Here is a 22319-nt window from a genome sequence, read left to right on the forward strand (position 1 = left end):
AAATCAAGAACAAGAGCCAGGGCTCAACTGGAAAATGGGCAAAAGGCATGGCGATCACAGAGGAACTACAGATTGCCTGTACCTCTGGAAGATGCGCAGCCTCATCCCAAGAGAAAGGCTGACGCCATGCCGGGGACACCACTTCTCGCCGGTCAGGCCAGCAGAACTCCCAGACCTTGAGCACCTCTGGGGACCTGCAGCAAAGCGAGCACCCACTGGCAGTTTTTATGCGAGTGCAAATGGGGCGATGTGGCAACATCGATCGCCATTACCAACGTGTTTAGTTTATGATTTGGCGATCCCACTTCTGGGTCTATATCTTTCGGATACCCCTACACAAATGTAAGAATCACAGAAATACAGTGAAGGTTGGTCAACAGAGTGCTGTTTGTAGTCATAAAAGACTGGAGACAGAATAAGATCCATCAATTGAGAATAAGTAAATCACAGTACATCCTACGGAGAATCTACCACATTGCTGACAGAGAATCAACCGTTGCTACCGACAGGGAGAGATCTTCAGGGCGTACGTTAAGGAGAAAAAATAAATCATTCAAGGTGTGAAAGAGTGCATAAGGTATGCTTCATTTTGCATAAAATGGAGGAAAATGAGGCATATTTGTATTTGCTTGTATTTGCATGAGGAAACATTGCAAGAAATCTTAATGAATTCATAAAAGTGAGCATGGGTGTGGCCAGCAAGGTGTGATAGACAAGAATGGATGTGAGCGGAATTTGTCTGTGTTGATTTCCAAACCTTGTGAATACATTGCCTTTCTAATACGTTTCATCTAATTTTGAAAGGTTCTTTTCCATAGTCAATCCCAGTGGACACCTGTGTGCTAGGGTTTATGGCCCTGCTGCAGCTCTGGGGCTAAGCAGAGCACATGTGGACTGATGGAACCCGGGGACAGCTAAAGGCGAGGGAGGCCCTTCCAGCCCACTGGGTGTACCCAGGGGATCAGCACTGTCTATCCTCATTCAACTGCATAATTCTCAGGCTGGCTTGGGCCTGAACACTCATCAGAGCCCCCCCCCCCCCCCCGCACCCTCCCCCCAGGGTTAACACTGATGGAGCCTTCGCTGAGTGTCTGAAGCCACTGAATGCACTCAGACGACCCCCCCATCTCACCTCTGTGCTGTCCTGGGAGATCAGCATGATGTGGATCCCCACTTGGCAGGAGAGGAAGTTGAGGCCAGGAGAGATGAATCACTTGTCCGAGGATCTGCTAGCCATCCCAGGCCTGAGCTGAGCTCCTAAGTGCCCTGCACCGAAATGAATGCCGTATGCAAGACACACACAGGTGTTACCTCCCGTCAGCTTTAGGGAAAACCTGAGCAGCAGGCACTGTCTCCCTGTCCAAAGGTAGAAACTGAGGCTCCCAGAGGACGGAAAGAATCCTGTGGCCACGGGCTGGTGAGAACGGAGCTGGAATTTGAACTTGAGTCTCATTCTACAGCCGCCTGGGCTCTTAACCAGTATAACCCAGAGCCTTCCATCGCAGCGTTCCTGGTTTCTGTTGGTGTCCCAGGCTCACCATGAAGACAATGGGATGGTAGGTCTCTCTCCGTGTCGTACCATGCCACTCGGGGGGCGCCCCACAGCCGCCTGTGGGAATGTCGTGGTCTCTGCCCTCTTAATCATCCCTTTCTTTACTGCCTCCCTGGCAGTCACCTCCAATGCTAGGAGGCAGGAGAGGGAGGGAGAGAAGGAAGAAACAGTCACCCAGCTGCTGGCCATGAACTAGGACGGAGGGAGGGCTGGGCTTAAGAGGCCACGCCCCCTGTGACCCTGGTCTTCCCCGTATGTGTGTCACAGTGATAGGGAGCGGTCTTCATCTTGGGGGACCCTGGGATGGAGTTGGGGCTCTGGATGGCCCACAGCTCTTGACTGCAGTAGAAACTGCTGCTGTTTCATTGCTCCTGACCTGAGAAAGCCTCACAGAGCTCAGGGCTGGGCGGCCCCAGGGCAGGAAGGGCTCTGTTTTTTCTTTCTTTTTTCCTTTATGGTCATTGTTCTAAGTGGTTTAGGACCCTTTAGGATGACCAGGACTGGAAACCAGTAGGGTTGTCCCTTGTCTGCAGGATTGCTACCATTGCTACCTGGGCCTCGTAGCCGACTCCGGGCCCCTGAGAGCAGAAAGACCTGGAGGCAGTGAGCCTCAAGAGGCCACATTCAGGGAAAAGCCTGGAGTCACGTGAGAACTGCATTTGTTAGGTGGACGCATGGGGAAGGGGAAAAAAAAAGACTCCACAGAAATACACTTTTTTTTTATATTAAAACTCGAAATTTGCCAAGTGTGCGGAGCTCAGTGTCTGATTATGGTCCACAGGGAATTCGAAAATCGGGGAAAATAATGCACGGAGGAAAAAACGCTGCATCAGGGAAACTCAGCAGAGATGCAGCCGAGGAGCCGGGCGCTGTCATCACCGATGCAGACGCAGGAAGGCGTCCGGGATCGGAGTATCACCTGGGAAGCTCCAGGGAGGAAGTCAGAGGCGGAGAGAGAGGCTGTGGGAGGAAGTCAGAGGCAGAGAGAGAGGCTGTGGGATCCCACGCGCCTCCTTCCCGCAGCACGGCGGGGGTGCAGCTCAGCTGGCTGAGGGTGTCTGCATTCAGGGAGTGCGCGAAGCTGAGCTCTGTGGTGAAGGCCCTGGCTCTACCCAAGTCACGAGAGCCTGACCTGGGGCGGGCTCCAGGCAGCCTTGCCCCGGGTCTCCCTGAGAGCCCCTCACGACACGAGCTCCTGCTTCCCCCCATCGGTTAGGACTTCCTCTCCAGGCGTCTGCCAGGCAGCTGAAATCCTGGAAGACTTTGGCCCAGCACCTGTGCATTCCTGGAATTCAGGGATCCTCCATTCATTCATTCATCCACCCATCCATTCATTCATTCCTTGGCAATAACACAACCATCTTTACTTCTTCTGGAGCACCCAGGAGCGTGTCTTCCACACAAGTTACAGAGCAGTTTAATTGAATAGCAAACTAACCAGACGGAAATAAACCAAACCCATCCCAAACTCCCAAAACGCAACCAGAAGTCTTAGGCAATAGGTGCCATTGCTTCTAACAACAGGACTCTGCCCAGTTCCATTCTGACTTCAACCTGCTTTTTCATGTGTCTGCAATAAATATCCGTGGGTGATCAGAATAACAAAAGCTTCAGTTTGTAGGGAGCTGGCTGAGCTATGGACCCCCAGGCACTGTAAGTGCTCTCCAGTTACCTGTGGGGAGACAGCATGGCAAGATTTGCTGCCTGCCTCAATTGCTAGGAAGCCCACAGCCCCAGTACAGCTGGTTCATGGATGTTCCACAAACCCACAGGTCTCCTCTGGCTCCTTGCTGTGCTCACATCACACATCCTTAGCAATAGCTGGCTTTCCGACAGATAGTGAAATTGACCACGCCACCGAAGGATCAGAGCCCAGTAAAGTAGCATCTTCAAATCTTCACTCACAGATCATTAAATACTTATTATAGAGCAACTTGGAAGTGATCTAAATGGCTGCTGATCCAGCAGCAATCAGACATTTTTCAGAAAATAAATCCGACATCCTATGACCAAAGACACAAACAAACCTCTCAATCATAAAGATGCAAGACAACAGAAGTTATATTGAGTTGTTTGATTGCAATGTTTGATTGCTAAGATAGGAAGCACAGCCCATGTGGACTGGCTCTGCAGCCCCCCAGCTTTCCTGGGGTGCAAACCCCACAGAGGACAAGGTTGAGCCCCCAGCCTGCCCAGGCTTAAGGAGTCTGCTGCTTTGCTATGAACACCCATTTCCTGAAAGCCAACTTCCAGAAGGGCCTTTTGTAGTCCCCTGAGCTATGATGTGCTCAGAGCCACTTCAGACTTAAGGTTTCTGAATCCCATTTCCCAGCCAGAGGAGTATTTCCAGAACTGGCACCTTTGGGGGCAGCGTGGTGTTCAGCCTGACACGCCTCCCTTTTCATTGAGCAGTCCCCCAAAGCAGGGAAGGGTCTGGCAAACTCCAAAAGGTCTCCTAAGACCCTCTCCTCCACAGCCCCGGCTCCACAGGGGCCTTAGAAAGAACTGGAAGGCCTTCCCATCACACCCCATGGGCTGCCCCAAAGCGTGGAGCCTCTCCTGGTGGGAGTGGAGGGAGCTCCACTCAGAGGGGGCAGAGAACAGCTGGCAGTGACTGTCACCTGCAGAGAAGACGCAGCTGGGAACACAGCACAGGCTGGGACCTCAGGGACCTGTCAGATCCCAGGCCTCCAACTGCCCAGGCAACTGCCCAGGCTAAAAGGAGTGAGAAAGAACCGGAGGCACAAGCCCTGCTGGCAGGCTGGAGACACACAGGGACATGGAGACCCGGACTCCTAAAAGGAAGAAGTGAACGCACAGACTTGGAAAATAAATGGAGCCCACCCACTCGAGAATGAGCGGAGGCAATTTTTGCAGAACTTGGCTGTAGCAAAGGCGTCAGCCACTGCCGTTTGTATTGGCAGAGACTTGAATGCAGGCCGGGGAGTAGACACTTTGTAACTGAGGAAGGCAAAGTTTCAGGTGCACCCTGAGTGGCAGCCATGGGCTCGGGGAAGCTGGAGGAACTGGCAAGGGGGCATCGGCGTGATCCATGAAGGCAGTGTGGTTTCGGCTTCTCTGGTTGGTCCTGAGCTGGAAGCTGTCACTCACAGATCAAGTCTGGACTAAACTGTGTGGCTGATGCAGGGACTTTGGGTCAGAGTTTCTTTGTCAATTCAGTCTCTTGTGGATCCATAGGTAATGATGGGACCATTATGAATTAGAGTGGCTCGTGTACACATAAACCCCAGAAAAACAGTGTCAAGTGCTGGAGAGGACGTCGACCTGCCACAACGCTCATCTATTGCTGGTGGAAAGCAGTTTGCCAGAACCTAGTCATCCACCCCCAGTTGTTTGACCAAGAGAAATGAGAATTGTGGGCAACACACCGCGGTCATGGCTGTGGTGACCTCGGACTGCCCCTCCACCCGGTATCCTCTCCGTGCCCCAGCAGAAAGGGCTCGGCCGTAGTCCCCACTCCTTTCCTGAAGTCGCCCTGCCTTACGCTTTAACGTAGTTTTTAAGTTATTGCTTTCTCAGGAGAGCAGCTTAGGAGTTGGTCCTATGGGCACAGAAGAACACAGCCAAAAACCACAAGCCATGCAACCTGGGCATGTACAGAGGGGAAAAATAATCTACAGAGCCAAAGAGGCCAGAGCAGGATGGGAGCCTGAACACAGGAGCCCTTTCAGAAGTGAGGGTCTGATGACCGGGTAGACCGGGCTGGAGCCCATCTTACTAACCTTTATCTTAAATGGCTTCATTCCAAGTCCCTCCAGTCGGCCCATGCCTCGCCGGTGCTGCCACACACCAGCTTGTCCCACCTAACCCATAACACTTGCCCCAGGCCCTCCACTGGGAGGCAGATTTAAGCCAAACTTCCTGTTTGTTTTGCAGGCCCTCCATGCAAATAAAGCCTATTTCGGCCTGCCTCCACCTCAGCTCAAAGATCCACATCACATACAGATCTCTGTCTGCATCAGGTAGCAAACCCACCCCATTTCATAACAATAGCAGCTTTATTTATATTCACCCCAAACTAGAAACCATTTAAAACTATGGCATATTTGCATAATGAAATACTATGCAACTACAAAGAGGAATGAACTGTTGATACTGAAAGTCAAGTGCATTATTCCTAGTGAAAGACGACAGCCTCAGAACCCCACATACCATATCATTCCATTCATATGACCTTCAGGAAGGCAGAGCTATACGGCCAGAAATGGGATCAGTGTGTGTTCAAGATGGGACAAGCAGGGGCTGATTCAAATGTGCACAAGTGACATTTGTGGGGGTGGGGGTGTGAGGTGCTCACTGTTCACCATTCTGATTGTGGTGGGGGGTGCAGGGTTGTATGTCTTTGTCAGCATTCAGGAACTACACATAAAGGACTGTAGATTTTATGTGGGTTATATAAAAAAATGGGGAAAACACAATGATGGGACACTACAATTGCTGTGAAGACAATTAAAGCGGGAGATGGGGAGAGAAAGAGAAAGATGCAGAGGGTGCATTTGATGTGGTGGTCCAGGCAGAGGTGGGAGCCTGAGGGGGAGGGGGAGGGGGAGGGGGAGGGGGCGGGACCGAGCTGTGAGCTGCAGGAAGGGGTCAGGAACAGCTGGAGCCGCAGGAGGGAGGGTGAGAGGGGACACTGCACTGCAGCAGGTCACGGGGGCGCACGCCCCAGCATGCACTTTTGGTTTTACGGCGGTTGGCGAACTCCAGAGAACTTCCAGTAGGACAGGGCCATGGGGCAACTTACAGCTGCAGAGGCTGGCCCTGGATGAAGTGTGGGGAATGTATGCAGTAGGCAGGAGTGGAGGCAGGGAGGCCATGGCCAGTGTCCTCCAGGGGACAGGGGGTGCTGGCTCCCCCAGGAAGGTGACTATGGAGGGCACCTTGGGAGGTGGAAACAAAATTTGCTGATCGATTCTCTGTGGGGCGTGAGAACATAGGAGACAGAGGGCCAGGTACAGCAAGTAGTGGCACAGTGGAGTGGGAGGGCAGCAGACACAACCATGCAGGTGAGGTGGAGAGCCTGGTATCCCTGCACCCCTGGGTCCCAGCTCCCGGCTGCGCCAGCCTCGCTTCTTTTACAGCCCAGAGGAAGCTGGCTCCCCCCCTCCCCAGCTCTCCCCTTCTGCACAACCCTGCTCTCCCAGGGCACAGCAGGCCATGCTCGGCTCCCAGCCCAGCCCTGTGCCCCCAGCCCCGGCCCCTGCTGCTGCCCTTATGCCCGTCACACCTCTCTGGCCACTTTCTCTCTGGCCTGGCCTCTGCTCTGCTCTGCTCGCCTGCCAGCATTCCACGCCTTCCTTCCACGGCAAATGCCCACCTCTCTGCTGGCTACGAGTGCTGTCCCTTTCTCACAGGCTGCCCTCCATTTCCTTCTGACGATAGGAGGCTCCCTGGCTGCTCAAGTTCAAGGATTTGGAAAGCAGGCTGGCATCCTTCCTGTGTGCCCCTGTCTGAGAAGAGAGCCCCCTCCCACCCTGGATTCTCACCCCGCCCTGCACTCTTCCACTCAACTCCAGGCTGGGTCAGTTGGCTCCTGGGCCTCTCTGGTCTGTCTGAAGTGTGTCTCCGTCCCCTGTCATTCTCACAGCCAGTGCCTGTACCAAGTCCCTATCCCGGACCCTGACCTTGACCTTTTCCTGCATCCCTCTGCCCCATGCTATAGAACTCTCTTCTCCAAAACGTGCACTTGCTCTCAGAGCCTCCCTTGTGAGCTCCACCACTGGCAGCATGAAAGCCCTGCTCTTTATTAAGAAGGACCCCCCCCCCCCCAGGATAAACACAGTCTTTCTGGCCCAGGGTGACCCTGTTGTCTATCATGCACAAGCACAGAGGACACTATCAGGAGTCATTCTGCAAACAAAGGCATCCACTGGGCTGTGGGAGCGCCTTGCTCTCACCTCACCTGCAGCCCGTCTCCCACTTCTAGTCCGGACACGATCTCTACGGGGTCAGGGCCTCAGGAAGACAAATCCCAGACAAGCACTCATGCCTGTGGGCGTGTGTGTCTTCTGTATGAAATGCTTGTCCTTGTCCCCAGCTTAACATGACCCTGCCTCTCCTCCAGACCTGGATCTACCCCACTTATTTGAGAAAGTCTGGAAAAACTGTCAGAGGGTCTCCAAAACCCCTCCTGCTGGCTTTGGCTCCTCACTGGTGAGAGCTCTGGCCCTGGGCTCCTGCAGACAAAGACGAGGCCTTAAGTGATTCCCGAAGATTCTACACCTCAATTTCTACACCTATAAAATGGGTACAGCAGTAGTTACCTTCCTCATCCAGGCTGCCACGGACACTGAAGAAACAATGCATGTGAAATACTCGGTGCTGGGGCTGGTGGGGGGAAGGAGCCCAGTGTTCACAAAGGTCATTTCCTCACGGTACTTCATCACACCGTCCTGTAAACAGCAGTTTCCTCCATTAAATAATAAAAAAGCACAGAGCCCTGGTTTCCTCTTCTGAGTACTGTCTGATTCCTTGGCGGTGCCCCCAAAACATCCAAATAATGGACAACACTAGGAGAGGGGGACCGCGAAGGCGGGCTGCCTGGTTGGTCAGTCTGGAAGCCCCTGAGGGTCAAGCAGGATAATTGGCTGCTCCTTTGCAAGAAGGAACCAGAATCCCAGGGAGGTCTGGGAAGAAGGTGTGGTTTATGAGGGGTGAGCACCGATCCCCCGCTGCCTCCCTTCCAGCCACTGCGGAGGGTGTGCTCTGGGCTCATCAGCAGGATGCTTGTGCGATGGCTTGAACAGTTGAGTACTTCCCCATCTTTTGGCTCTCACACATGTTTAAATCCCACTGGACGCCAGACTTCACTGATTTCAACAACAATTTCCTCAAGCCCATTCTCAACAGAACTCAGGAGCATTTCCTACCCACTTCTGCCACCCACGCCCATGGTACCCTAACAGGTTCCAAGGTGCACAGCGGATTAGGCCAGGTCAGAGGTCAGTTTCTTCACTGTTGCATCACCAGGGACCACACAAATCCCTCAATCCAAAAAAAAAAAAAAAAAAAAAAAAAGGGAAGAAAAGAAAAAGAAAACATGGAGCTTTCAACAGAAGCGAAAGTGACTTATTTCACTAAAGCTGGAACGGGGGGCCTTCTTTCATGATGGATAAAAAGCTAAAAATCAATGACAAGGTTGTATGAAGACTCGAGTTTCGTCTTATTTCATGGGGAAAACAACAGCAACAGCAATCGGCTATTCCAGCCTTTCTCTCGCAGATTCAGTTCAAAGATGGCCCTTGCGCTGGCAGTCAATCGGTACAGGCTGTTTATTTGAAGGATGCTTGATAATCCATTTGTTTATTGATGTAGTTAAGTAGGTATATGCAACCCTGTTTGCTTGGAAGAAAAAGAGGTCTCGTACTCAGTGGAAGAGAAGCGCTGTATGGGTTACAAAGAGTTCTGGGCACACAACAAAGAAAGTTGTAGGAGTGGAGCAACAGCATCCAGTGCTACCTAAACTCCCAGGGCTCTCAGGGGAGCCCGGCGAGTTACGCTGAAATGATGGTCTACAGAGGGGGGACGCCTTCTCCCGAAGTTCACAGGGACGTGAACCAAGCACCTGCGAGTGGAAGAGAGAATGGTCCACGTGTTCCACACGTCTGCCACCTGCAGACAGCGATTCCCAGCTGCAGTGCAGAGAGGGAGCGAGGCTGGGGTGGACTCAACCGTGAGGATGGCTTTCCATCCCCAGGCAAAGCGCAGGAGAGAAGCAGCCTGCTCCGAGAAAATCACGGAGCCCTGGGAAGAGCCAGCCCTTTTAGAAAGCTGTGAATTTTTCCTTGTTATTGCTTAAAAAGCTTTAGGACAACAAGCCGCACGTGGACCGAGGTGTAAACCAATTCCTTTCGCACGAGCGGAGAACCTCAGCGCCGAGCTCCGGCACTGGAGAGCAGCAGCGCCGCAGCGAGGAGCAGGCTCTCTCAAAGAAACCCACTTAAAAGTTTCTCCTCAGCCTCGCTTTATCTTCCTCCACGAGCCAGCAGATCCTTACTGGGGAGCTGTTCTTTGGCCCAAGAGTGGGCCTCGGACATGGAAAGCCCAGAGCCCCCCAAGGCAATGCTGAGAAGGCTTTTCTCTGCGCTGATGAGACACTCCCCCGCTCCTTCATCCCTGGAGGTGCCTGTCCTGCACCCAGGAGCCAGGTGCTGAGCCAACAACGGTCAGAATGACCAAGAGCACTCACCAGGGACCTCTGAAATACACCCAGAACCAAACGCCCTTCACCACCCATGCTGCGTCCATCCTCCACCCAAGTTTGTTCCCTAAGCTTCTCACCCACATCCCTGGGTCCACTCTTGTCCCTGGCCACCTTTGAGTCTGTATGCCACCCCCAAGCAAGAGAAGCTCTCTCAAGACACATGAGAGAACCAGAGCTGTGCCACAGACCCGGTGGAGCTGCTCTGAAAGGTACACACGCACGCCAGCAGCCCCACAGGAGGACACTGGTCGCAGCCCTGTAGAGCTCTCACAGCAGAACGGGGAAACGCACTCTGGTCCTCCACACAGTGACACAGCAGGGAGAGGCAGCCATCCACAACGTCTCTCCCTGGCACAGACAACTCTTACAGACATGATGTGGAGCCAAGAAGTCAGACAGGAGAGAGACTAGATCGTCATCCCTTTGCGTAAAGTTTCCAAGCAGGCCAGAGCAATCCGTGGAGGGGGAAGTCAAGAAGGCATTTACCCTTGGGCGGGGACAGAGCAGTGACAGGAAGCAGTGACAGGAGATGCCCAGAATTTGCTGGAATGCTGTGGCTCCGGATCTTGTTGAAGAGTAAAAGAGTCTCGCTTGCTTGGGAAATCTCATGCTTGCTCCGAAATCTCATTGAGCTGCACCTTATGATTTGCAGGATTTTCTGTATATACAATAAAGTATGCATCCTTTCCGATACTTGCATTAACTAAGATTAAAAATAGACAGCAATAAAAGTCATGAGAACTTCTGTTGTATATGCTATGGGCATAGAATACATTTGGTACAAGTTTAGAGTACTTTGTATCTGCGATATGGAATAAGTATTTTTAAATTAGAGCAGTTCAGGGTTGTAAAAGAAAATTGGTACTGATATTCTAATCTCTATACAATTCCTTTCACTGAATGTTTTTGGTATTAGCGCTCTCCCTAATATTTTTAATGAAACTTTTTGAGGCTGTTTTATTAAGACTGATTCCTTGATATGTTTATCTCAAACATCACAGATACACTGGGGAGCGAGTCAGGTGGTATCACCGCTATGTTTAGCACCATTCAATGGCCACATCTTGCTCAGAAGCACAAAACATCTTCGGAGTTCACCCACAGCTCTGCCTTACCCGGACTTTCCAACTCTCTCCTTATTTACTGGGCTTCCAAGGGACCTGCTGCAAGCCAGGTTAATCCTGCCTCAGGGCCCTTGCATGGGTTGCCACTCCTTCTGGGACATTCTTCCTCTGCATTAAGACAAGCCATGCTTCCTCATCTCCTTTGTTTTTGCTTCACTGTCACCCTTCCTGACCACCAGCCCCTCCCACTATCCTCTGCTTCTCCCTCCACGGCATTTGTCACCTATTGTATAATTCAGTTACTTTTACTAACTATTTCCTTTCATTGGAATGTAAACGACATGAATGCAGGCATTCTTGACTGATTTGTACACTGCTGTCTCCTTAGTGCCTAGAAAAGGACTTAGCACATAGAAAATTAAAGGCATTCAGTGTATGAGTAGATTAATAAATGAATGAAGTGGCTTTGAATTCAATATGGTATGAATCAAAGTAGCCATGTGGCTAACATCCTGGTCCAACAAATAGTAGGAATTCCTCAAGCCCAGCTTCGAGTCAGCCCAGGACCAAGGAAAGGGGAAGGTGCCCTGCTCTCCGTCTCCCAGGGTACTTATTCTGGTTGCTCTAGTTTACTCTTGCATTCACACAAAACAGCATCAGAGTGGTCACTGGGAGCCAGGCTGTGCAGGGCACTGGGTGCCAGGCTGGGTGGGAGGCTGATAGATGAGAACGTCATCCAGGCTCATGCATTACTGGCACAATCTCCTAACCGCATCTCAGAGGAGCCCACCATCTCCTAACTCTGCATCCTCATGTTACAAGGGGGTTCTGTGGGATTAAGGGGCTCTCCCAGTATCTCAGGGCCAGAAAGTCCAGGAACAAGGGCTTGACCCAGTCTGCCCGGTCCCAGGTTTCTTCAGTGAGGCCGAGACTTCAGACAGCTCATCAGGACATGAGAGCAGTAGCACGTTTCAACTCAGTCATGGACACAGACCAAAGCACTGGGATGGCATCAGGAAATGCATGCGGGGCCTTTCGGGGACCTTGAAAGGACAGCAGGGTCTCAGCAGCCAGGGCAGGAGTGGAGTGGAGCCAGAGGGAAAAGGAGCTGAGCGCAGGGACAGCCCCAGGTCGAAGCAACTGGAGCAGCGCGGCTGGACACCTGCCCCGTGGTGCAGCTCCGACATCAGGCTCTTGTCCCAGACTCTGATCCCAGACGTGAAAAGGGTCTGGCGCGTGTTAGGATTTCAGTAAATGTCAGTTATCCCCCTTAGGGCGCCTGGGATGGGGGGAGTCGGTAGAAAGGGCACAGATGTGGAACATGCTACAAGTCTTCCTCCCAAGTAGGCCTGGCCCTGATTCATGCTTTTGCTCACCGATGACATCACAACCTTCTCCTTGCGGGGCCACCCCTTAGCCATAACTAGAGAATCACAGTGTGTTAGAACTAAGGGTGGCCCCAGTTCTCATCTCGTGGAAGGGAACTGGAGATAACTGATCCCTAATCACAGTTACTTGCTCAGAAGTAACTGATCCATGATCACCCAGGAGCTGGGGTACTCCAAGGACCATTCTGGGGCCAGCCCGGGTGTGATGGCCACCAGAGTTTGGTGCAGGTCAGTTGAGGAGACAATAAAAGGCCCTGCTGGAGAGGAAGAGAGAAAAGATGAGGACCTGGCCAGCACCAGGGGCTCAAATAGCACTCAACGGAACTGAGCGCCTGTCCTGAGCACTCACAGAGGGGCGAGGGCTGGCATTCAACCAGGCAATGAAGGGTAGAGGAGTGCGGTGCAGTGTCCCTGGGACAGAGAAACAACAAAGCCCAGTGTGGAGGGGGGAACCAGGCAGCCCTGGATGCGAATCCAGCTCTGCTTTCTAGTGCCTGGCCTTTGGAAGAAACTGAACTCCTTCGGCGTCTCCATTTCCCAGTTCATACAAAGGCCAATGACCCCACAAGTAGAACTGTGCCTGGCACGCAGTGGGAGCTCTGCGGTGTGGACTGCCCATTCCTGCCTGCCTTGTCACGTGGATGAGGCCATCGCCCGCCTCGATTTTAGTCTGGATGTTGGCTACTGTTGCCCAGAAAACAAACTTGGTTCTCTGAAGCCTCTTGAATGTTTATCTCGGGGATCTGTAAGAGCAAATGCGCTCTGGCCGTGCCCCATTTCCAGCGATGTAAAACAAGGACGCATGAGAGGTCCCATTTTATCTGAGACCTTTGTGATGACCGGGCATCCCGCAATCATAAGGAAACTTGGTTGTAAGTTGGACTCTGCACTGGATCCTTAGGGGATATCTCCAGCTGGTGATTATGGTCAGCAGATCCCAGGACCAGCTGGTAACAGCTATAGCCGATATCTTCACAGCACTAGCCACGCGCCTGGCCCGTCCTAAATGCCTCACACACATGCCTCACTTGCTCATCTCCACCATGCCTTCAAGGAGATACGGCTTTCTGTGCCTTGCAGATGCAGAAACTCAGGACAGGGAATGTAAATGACCTTCGCAGGGTCATTTCTCAATCAGAACCCAGGGCACCACTATACCACACTGCCCCCTCCAGTTCCACAAAAGGCACAGGTTAAGTGACCCAGATTGGGCATACTGGCAGGATCTGTACAATGCTCCCAGACTCTTTGGTATCTGGGGACAACCAACAACGCTGGCAAAGTCAGGGGGTGAGCAACCTGGACCCAGTTCTCTGTACTAGAGAGAGCAGTGGCTCAAGGACCGACCTTGTAATCCCTGACCCTCTAGCAGCATCCGCACGCCTGTCCATCACAACTCTTCACTCTGGCTAAAGCAGTTTTAAGGCTGTGCTTTCAGATGGGGGGACAGGCCAAGGGTAAGTGGTGGTCTGAAGTGACATTTGTTCAAAGCTGCCAGTTCTCATTTCCTAAGCTCTCCTAAGGACCTTGCACTCCACTTCCTCATTGTTTGTTTGACAAGACAGTTCAGGGCAAGGTGTACATCCTTGGCTAGGCCACCGAATCTATTTCCTTCTCTGTCAGTAGAGGAGAGCAGTAGTCATGTCTCAGGTGACAGGTGGAGACGGAATGGAAGGACTCACAGCGTAGTCCTGGGACAATGGCACCACAGCAAGCACTTCATAAATGTTTGACGCCTTTGGGTGTCTGTCTATTGGTATCGTGAGGATGTTAGCCACCCATGAACCATATTCAATGAGTCTGCAGGGTGAACGAGACCACTGATAGGAAGCCATTATCCATTCAGATCAGCTCGACGGGGAAGGACAGGGCAGAGAGTAAAAGTGGACGAAATGTCCAATCAAGACTTCTAGCTGAGCTGAACCCCAGAGCGGAAGCTTTCCTGTTCATGGCTGGCTGAATAAAACTGGCACATGGCTGTCACATCGCTCCAGGCAAAGACCCAGGTGTGAAACGCTGCTTGAACCTCTTTGTCATTAAGCTTCATTCCAACTGCAGCAGAATTTCAGCGAGCAGGGCAACACAGCCACTTGGAGGTATCTCTTGGGGTTTTAGTTCTCGCAGGCCCTCTCTTGCATTCTTGGGGGGCAGGGTGATGGGAGAGAGGGCGGCTGTGCCTCCCTGTCAGTGGAAAGACGCCCTGATCCTCGCTAACTTCCGTCCACAGTGGCGTCCCTGGTTCCGGCCACCACCCTGATCATTTTGCTCTGATAAATATCAGCATCTACGGAGACAGCTGGGTCCTTTACTGGCTTTCATAGTTGCTTCCAATAGCCAAGACCCGAAAACCCCCCAGCATGCATGGGTATGCAAACACACACACACACACACACACACACACAAGCATCCCATCAATGTCCCGCCCCTACACTTCCTTAGCAACAGTTTGATGACAAGGCTCAGGGGAGCAGACACTAAAACATCACCCGTCTCTTCCCAAAGGCGCTGAGGACCAGGGCTCTGTGTCGCAGCCCTGGAGGTGGCAAGGACGGCTGTGGAGCGTCGCAGTCACCGGGCCGTCGCCGCCACTTAGAGCAGGGCGACGCCTGGGAGCCGCTCAGGTCTGGAGCGCATTTCTGAGAAGCAGCTGCGCTTGCGAGATTGTGACAGCTTCCCAGCAGTGAAAACAATTATTCTTCACATTAGTCTCCCGCGCTTCAGCCCCTCATCCATCTCCATCCAGGCGGCCCGAGCGGAACACCGGCCAAAGAGCTTCTCTAAAAGCCTGCGTCAGCACAAAGGCGCCCGCGCCGGAGCGGCTCCGGCCCCTCGCGAGGGGACAGGCCATCCCCTTGCCGCACGCGCAGAGCCGCGGCTTCCCCAGCCAGCCCGGGCCACGCGGGCCACAGCCACGGCTTTGCGGGACACCTTCCGCCCCTCAGGGCCAGGGTCACCTGAGTGCCTTCGCCGCTCGAATGGCTACCATTTATTCGTTCCCGTGGCAGGTGCAGTCTCCCCAGAGCCTTGGCTTTGACCTCTCTCCGTGTGTATCGTAGAGGGTTTGGCGTAGAGGGTCCGATTTCCAGGGCTCGCTGGAGATGGGGTCGGGGGGCAGAGTGGGGCCGTTTTCTGACTGTGCTCCTTTTTGCTACCCTGTGAGCACCTGGAGTCCAGGCGAGCTGTGGGAGGGGGCAGGGGCTGGTGGCCTCGAGTCACCACCCTCCCTCTGGTGCTGGGCAACAGGACCCTTGGCCTCTGGACGCTTCCCAGGGGCTAACTCTCCTAACCCAACCCGACTGTATGTTGACAGTGTTTGCGTGCACTTAGGCAGATGCCACCTATAATTCCGTCTGTAAAATACATTGAATAATTAAAGGGCGCCATGGCTGTGTTTAAGGCTGTGGCACGGGGAATTTCAGGGGCTGCAAGATGGGCGTATGAACTCCCTGTGACTGCTGTCAAACTTAGCAGCTTTAAAAACTATTTATTTGAAAGTCAGAGCTACAGTGAGAGAGGGAGAGACAGAGATAGAGAGAGGTTTTCCATCCATTCGTTTACTTCCCAAGTGGCTGCAATGGCCAGGGCTGAGCCAGGCTGAAGTCGGGAGTCAGGAGCTGGATCTGGGTCTCCCATGTGGGTAGCAGGGACCCAAACACTTGGGCTATCTTTGGCTTCTTTTCCCAGGCCATCACCAGGGAGCTGGATTGGAAGTTGAGCAGCTGGGCTGTGAACCAGCACCCATATGGGATGCTGGCGTCACAGGTGGTGGCTTTACCTGCTGTGCCATATCAGCCCCAAACATAGTGACTTAAAACAATAAAAACATGTTCTTTTATGGCTCTGGAGGCCGAAAATCCAAAATGAGTCGCAGGGGGCTAAAATCCAGTTGCTGCCAGTCCCAGCTCCTTCTTGAGACCCTCAACATGGTCCCTGGCCTCTCCCAGCTTCTAGTGGCTGATAGCATGGCGTGGCTTGTGGCGGCATCATTTGCAGGCTTTGCTTTGTTGACGCATTGCTTCCTCCTCGTCTGCAGTCAAATCTCCCTCTGCTCCACTCACAGGGACACTGGGGATTGTTCACCAAATGTCCATAGTAAGGAGCAACTTTAAATTGTGTTTTAAACCCCACCATATGGCTCCTTATCATTGTCTCTATACTGGGTTCCTAGCAGGGGTGGGACCATTTTTTTTTCTACCAAGGGCCATTTGAATCTTTGTAACATCACTCATAGGCCATACAAAATTCTCAAGTTAAAAAATGAGCCTGCTGTAGAATTATTGAAGTTCAAGTCCTGTGTACAATTGCCTTGGCAGGGTCAGACCAAATGATTTTGCAGGCTTTGAACAGCCAGTGATCTGGATATTCCACTTCTAGCTCTCATCTCCGAGTCTGTTACACAGTCTCGAGAATCCTTCAGTCAGGCACAAACTCAAAATCCCCTTCTAGCCTGATGATCCTTGAATTGAGTACATCGCATGTGCAGTAATCGGGATTCTGATGTTCCGCGCTGAACTGAACTGCTCACCCAGGTCTGTCTCACTTCCCCCGCCCCTGCTTTCGAGACGCTCACACGGGCCCTGTTAGTGTGCTCATTTCTGGTTGCTTGCACCATGTATCCTTCATGCACTTTGCAAACCGGAGGGAAGCACCCTCAGCTCTGTGCATCCCGACAACCAGCAGCACAGTCAGTCCTGAAGGTAAGTTAGGCTGCTTTGAGGAAAATCCCAGGCAACAAGACATAAAGTATCTATTTTTCTTGCTGCATTGTTTGTTTGAATTCCCTGCTCGATATCAGATTTAATTATGCAATGTCTTGGAAAAACACAAACATCTGCAATTTTATTTCTGAGCATATTTGAAAGACAGAGATCTCAAGGCCCCGTGTGCTTTCAGGACATGGTGGAGCCTGCTGAGGATGAGAAGGGAAAAAAGAAAGGGGGAAGGGAGAAGAGAACGAGCTCCTTCACTCGGCGGATGCGGCTCTCCGCACATGCCAGGTAACCCATGGGGGAAGACGTTGGTTCATCTCCTAACACAGAGCTTAATTTATGTACTGATTTTTCACTTAAGAACTACATTTTACAGAAGTCAGCCCCTTCTTTGGGACATGGTTGCAGGAGGCCTATAGCACTGATTAGCTACATAACTTTTAATCTCGAAGGTTACTAATTTGTCTGACAACTCCCCTAGCATCGCTTTTCTGAGTCAGCAAACTCACTCTTGGAGAAGTCCGCATCTTGCAGAGCTGTCACTTCTATCAAACACAAGCCTCCCCCCACCCCCGGGCTCATGCTCATCATTAAAGAAAAGAAAAAAAAAAAAAAAAAACTTGTTAGAGTATTAGCCAGGCCCTGCGCAGCCCCATTAGATTAACTTTAGAGATGTATCTAGGTCAACAGCCATCTGCATGTGGCATGCAAACATGTCAGCTAGTTCCCTGGGATCCACATGTTTCAAGACTCTGAGGGCCAGGCATGATGGAGCACTACCGCTCGTTTTGGCCCCAGGTAGAAAAATGGCTGTTTGTCTTCCACGTAACCACGAGGCAATTGTGGTGCTGCTTCTGCAGGTTGGCCACCACAGCGAGATTTGATCATTTTAGAAGACTGTTCTGAGAGGGCATTAACATTCCTGTCTGCTCCCGGGCGGTTCTTTATACAGATTCACTTGGTGCCCAAATAATTTATGAATTCTGTACATCTCATTTTATCTTCTGAGTAGAGAGAATGCATTCCAGAAAGTCCCTTTGGAGGTAGTGATGTTTCCATGATGGCGTCACAACCGGCTGTCCTTTGGGTGGAAGGTGAGCCTCACTGAGAAATGACCTAAGAATCTGGTATTTCAGTGGTGGGGGCACAGGACGCCAACGCTATCTGTTAGAAATGATACAGACTCCGTGGGGAATCCGCAACACGCACCACGTGTGCGAGACCAATCCAGGCTTGACCCCAGCAGTCCAAATTTACAGGATGAACCTTCGGATCCTGTAAATACCACTGCTGGGAAGATCTGGGAGCCACGTTAGGAAGATGCATTAATGTGACGCAGAATTAACCCAACAGCTTCTAGTGCGACCTTCTCAGAGCGGATCTCAAAAGTCTAAGGTACAGCAATACAAGTCGGACGAGGGTACGGTCACCAGGCAAGAATGGGGAGAGGACCCGTCCTGGAAGGGCCTTCACCTGACAGAGGAGAAAACAGGGCTAACAAGTTGAGGTACAAGACAGAGGCAGCTGCCCAGGGAAGCCCTGCAGAGGAGAGCAGGGCGGGGTGCATCCCACGTCCCCGCCGCAAGTAACAACGCACCAGGGAGTCTCTGGAATGAGCCTGGCCACCGGGAACAGGGCGCTTTGTACTGGGCTGAAACCAGACCTCGCGACTACAGTCTAGAGATGCGTGAATCCCAGCCGGGTGCAATGCTGACATTATGATCGCATCAAGATGTAACTTGTAATTGCAAAAGTCACTTTCGATTAGCTCATTAGCACTTTCGTGACCCAGTGATGTGACATGATTAGGTCTGAAGCCAGCCTGTGAGCACACGCGGCGACGCCGGTGTGATTAGCACGGTGGGTCAGGGGCATCTCTAAGTCCTAGACTGCCTGGGGCTGGGGAGAATTAGCGCTCATTTCCTTTACATGGGAGAATCAGGACAATCCCCAAAGATAAGATTGCTCATTAGAAAATGGAAAATATCCCTCCAATTAAAAATGCTTCTGCCATTACGAATTATGATAAGGCAATAATGGTTGGCATAGCCGCCATCGTTTTTCCTGTCATCGTATGAAGGCTGTATGTTAATTAACCACAGCGGGTTTGGAGGAGGCAGCTCTTCATGGTTCATTCTCTTCCCAAACTGCTGCCCGAGAGCTCAGGCAGGCCGGTTCTCTGTCTCCGTAATCTGGGAGTCCAATATTCTTTTTCAGGTTGCAGGAGGATTATGTAGCACAGCGCCTGGCTCACAATAGGTGCCATTAGATATTTGAACTTCAGGGGCCACCGCCTGCAGCTGGCGTCCCATGTGGGCACCTGTTTGGGTCCTGGATGCCCTGCTTCCGATCCAGCTCCCTGCTGGTGTACCTGGGAGGGCAGCGGAGGACGGCCTGAGTGCTTGGGCATCTACACCCATGTAGGAGACCCAGGTGGGGCTCTGGGCTCCTGCTTTCAGCTTGGCCACGCCCTCATTGTTGTAGCCATTTGGGGAGTGAGCCAGCAGATGGAGTTTCTCTCTCCCCTCTCTCTCACTGTAACTCTTTTAAATAAATAAATAAATAAATCTTTTTAAAAAAATATTTGAACTTTCAAGAGATACATTTCACAACAGGGTCATCTTTTGATGCGATTGCCTATCCACTAATTCGTTCCATGTCCATTAATTAACTTCAGGGGCAAATTCAACAATCACTCAGATCTATAGACCAGGACTCCATTCTCCCCTTCTGCCTCATGATAGATGAGTCAGGAGAAGAATCACAGCAAGAATAAAAGCCAGTGAGTCACCGCTGTGTTCACCACACTGACCGTGATGCTCATACAGCCGAGACACGCGGAGCCGACTCATGTCCACTGCGGCAAGTGCACTGCGTGTCCGAGGAGGCCTGGACACAGAGGCTGCACTGGGCCGTGAGCGGGGCACATGCCCCAGACAGAGGCTTTCTGCTGGGCTTCCCTCTGAAGCTTGGGGAAGGCAGTGTTAGCGCCTCTGTGAAGAAAGGTCCCAAGGAAAGAGAACGGGGTCCTTGAGTTCCCCAAACTTGTCAAGAATTAATCAGGGCCCTGATTAAAACCACAGATGCCCCACAGATGCATCCATAGCTTATTAGCAGCAGGGCTGGGGAACGCCAGCCTGGGGTCGTCCTTCAGCAGCTAGGCTGGCTCCTAGGGTTGCCCCTGGGCACAGGTGTACCTGGTCCTCATGTCCATGTCAAAGTTCATTTTCAAATGACTCTGATTCCAGAAAAGCCCTCCAAGGGGATCTCTGTGAATTAACACACAGACACTGCTGCCGTCTACCAGGTATCCCCTGCCCAGCCAGGGCCAGTTCACCCTGCAGGCCGCTGCAGACACACACGCGGTGGGCCTGCTTTCAGGCAGAGAACCAGTGAAAAATAGACTGCAAATGTGTGAGGGAGGCCGCGCCCAGAGCACAGTCGCCTACTGCTTGCTTTGTCCACAACAGGGGTTCGCACACTGGGATCCCGAAGCCCCCGCATACCTGAGAACGTGTCAGGAAGGAACATGCTCGCAGGCCGGCCGCCCAGGCCCAGGGTGGGCCCCGCCCGGGCCCCGCCCCCGGGTTTCAGAACCTCTTCCGCTGATTCTGCTGCGCCTGCAGCTTGGGGAGCCTTTAGCAAACAACAAAGCGCCCTTGGTTTCCTGCTTTTCCGTAGTGCGAGCCAAGGCGGTGTTTTCTCTAGCTAGGCATCTGAAGGGCTTGGAGACTTTTCTATATTCAGTTAGAAGAAGGGGGGAAAGAGCCCACCACTTCCACGTGACTGACATTCCGTAAAGCAGCTTGGATCTGAAAACATCAGATGGAGCCTACACCCGATCATTATGAAGAACAGCAGCCGTGCTGATTTCTCTACCCTGGCCATTTACTTTCACAAGGCAAAATCACCTGTGAGGTCCTTTTTTAATACAAATGGGGGTCTAATCACGCTGTAACGCCTCCCTCAGGTGCAAGTGCTCCACGGCTTAGCAATGTTCCCGTGTCCATAATGCAATTTGATTTTAGCTGCTCAAATTAGGAGCAGTCAGTGACAGCTGTCCAAGGGGTGGGAAGAATGCGTTAAATGCAATGCCCATGTATAATGTATCTCCCACTCTTCTTTTGCTATGTAGATGTACATATCCTCATCTATACATCGCTCGCTTGCACTAGTATACAGAATAAGGGTATCAGATGCATCAATATGTCCTCTATATGGACAGAAAGGATAGAAGTGAGGGTCGCACATAAGGAAGCTTCAGTGAGAGCAACTAGTGGGGTTGTACAAACACCAGGACAGATGCCCAAGGAAGGGAAATGTATACTGTGTAACATGAGATGCTCTGTGTATCCGTCCTCACGTCGGCTTATGAAACTCAACGCAGTTAAACGAACAGGAATTGAAAGCACATAATGGATGTGTCCCTCTAGCATTGAAATCTCTTCCACTTGATTAAAAATTCCTAGTTCCTCTTCACTGAATTGTTTGGAGTTTCTGTGCAGCCTCTGCCCTGATTAAAACAAATTAGCATCAAAGATCCCCTGTTGAATGAGAAATCATTAATTGAGAAACATGCAATGCTCCTTAATTACCTTTAGAACAGTGAGAGAACAAATAATCGCAGGTTCCAGAGGGGGCTGCCTGCTCTGTACTGTGGACTCATTCCGTGCAGCGGCTGGGATCAAACTCAAGTTGCAAACACTACTGGGGAATATCAATGCAGGCTTCAGTAAACACACTGTAGATTGTTTATCTAAAAGAAAAAATATCTGTGTAATGACTAACAAGAATAAAGAAAATGTTTTCGTTTATTATTTTGTGGAGCGCTTGAAAAGCATTTTACATATGCCAATATCGATCAAGAAATGATGGGAACTGTTCTTCCTGATACAAATTTTAATGCTTTGTGTAAAAGACTTCATTTATGTAATTAGCTGGTAAGATTTCAGAAGCTTGTGTACAGAGGAATATTTTTGTTCATTTAACAGTGGCATCTAAAGCACCAAACTGTTAAACGTCATAAAATCCAGCCACAAATGGAAATTCAAATTGTAATCAGGCCATTACTCAGTCGATCCTCCATATACCAATACCATAGTGGGACAGCTTCCCGCAGCCCAGTGAGATATGATGCATCTGTCTAGCATCGGAGTCTGAGAAAAAAATCTACTCAGAACCCATGGGAATGTCATTAGAAAACCAAATGGTCATAGGTGTTTTGCCAATAGAGAGAATGTCGCCCAGTGCCATACACACGGCCAGCTGGAGAGGCACGGACGGCAGCAGGGATGCGGCCTTGGATCCAAGGTTCTGAAGGCTCTAGGACACATCCCACAAGCACCCTTCGAGGAAGCACTGTTCTCATTTTTACTGCAGGGG

The 22319-nt window shown here is 51.5% G+C and overlaps 1 long non-coding RNA gene across 1 annotated transcript; it reads right to left on the reverse strand.

Annotated features, from left to right (window-relative positions):
- Nucleotides 1-2260: 2260 nt before the first annotated feature.
- Nucleotides 2261-20791, reverse strand: LOC149121910 (uncharacterized). Its single transcript, XR_016221078.1, has 3 exons — nucleotides 20444-20791; nucleotides 7837-7965; nucleotides 2261-2512 (listed from the first exon to the last, which is right to left on the reverse strand). It is a non-coding gene; the product is annotated as an uncharacterized LOC149121910 (long non-coding RNA).
- Between the last annotated feature and the right edge of the window lie 1528 nt (nucleotides 20792-22319).

This window comes from Oryctolagus cuniculus, chromosome 15, assembly GCF_051225735.1.
Source record: "Oryctolagus cuniculus isolate XC-2025 breed Fujian yellow rabbit chromosome 15, ASM5122573v1, whole genome shotgun sequence".
In the NCBI taxonomy this organism is placed as follows: domain Eukaryota; kingdom Metazoa; phylum Chordata; class Mammalia; order Lagomorpha; family Leporidae; genus Oryctolagus; species Oryctolagus cuniculus.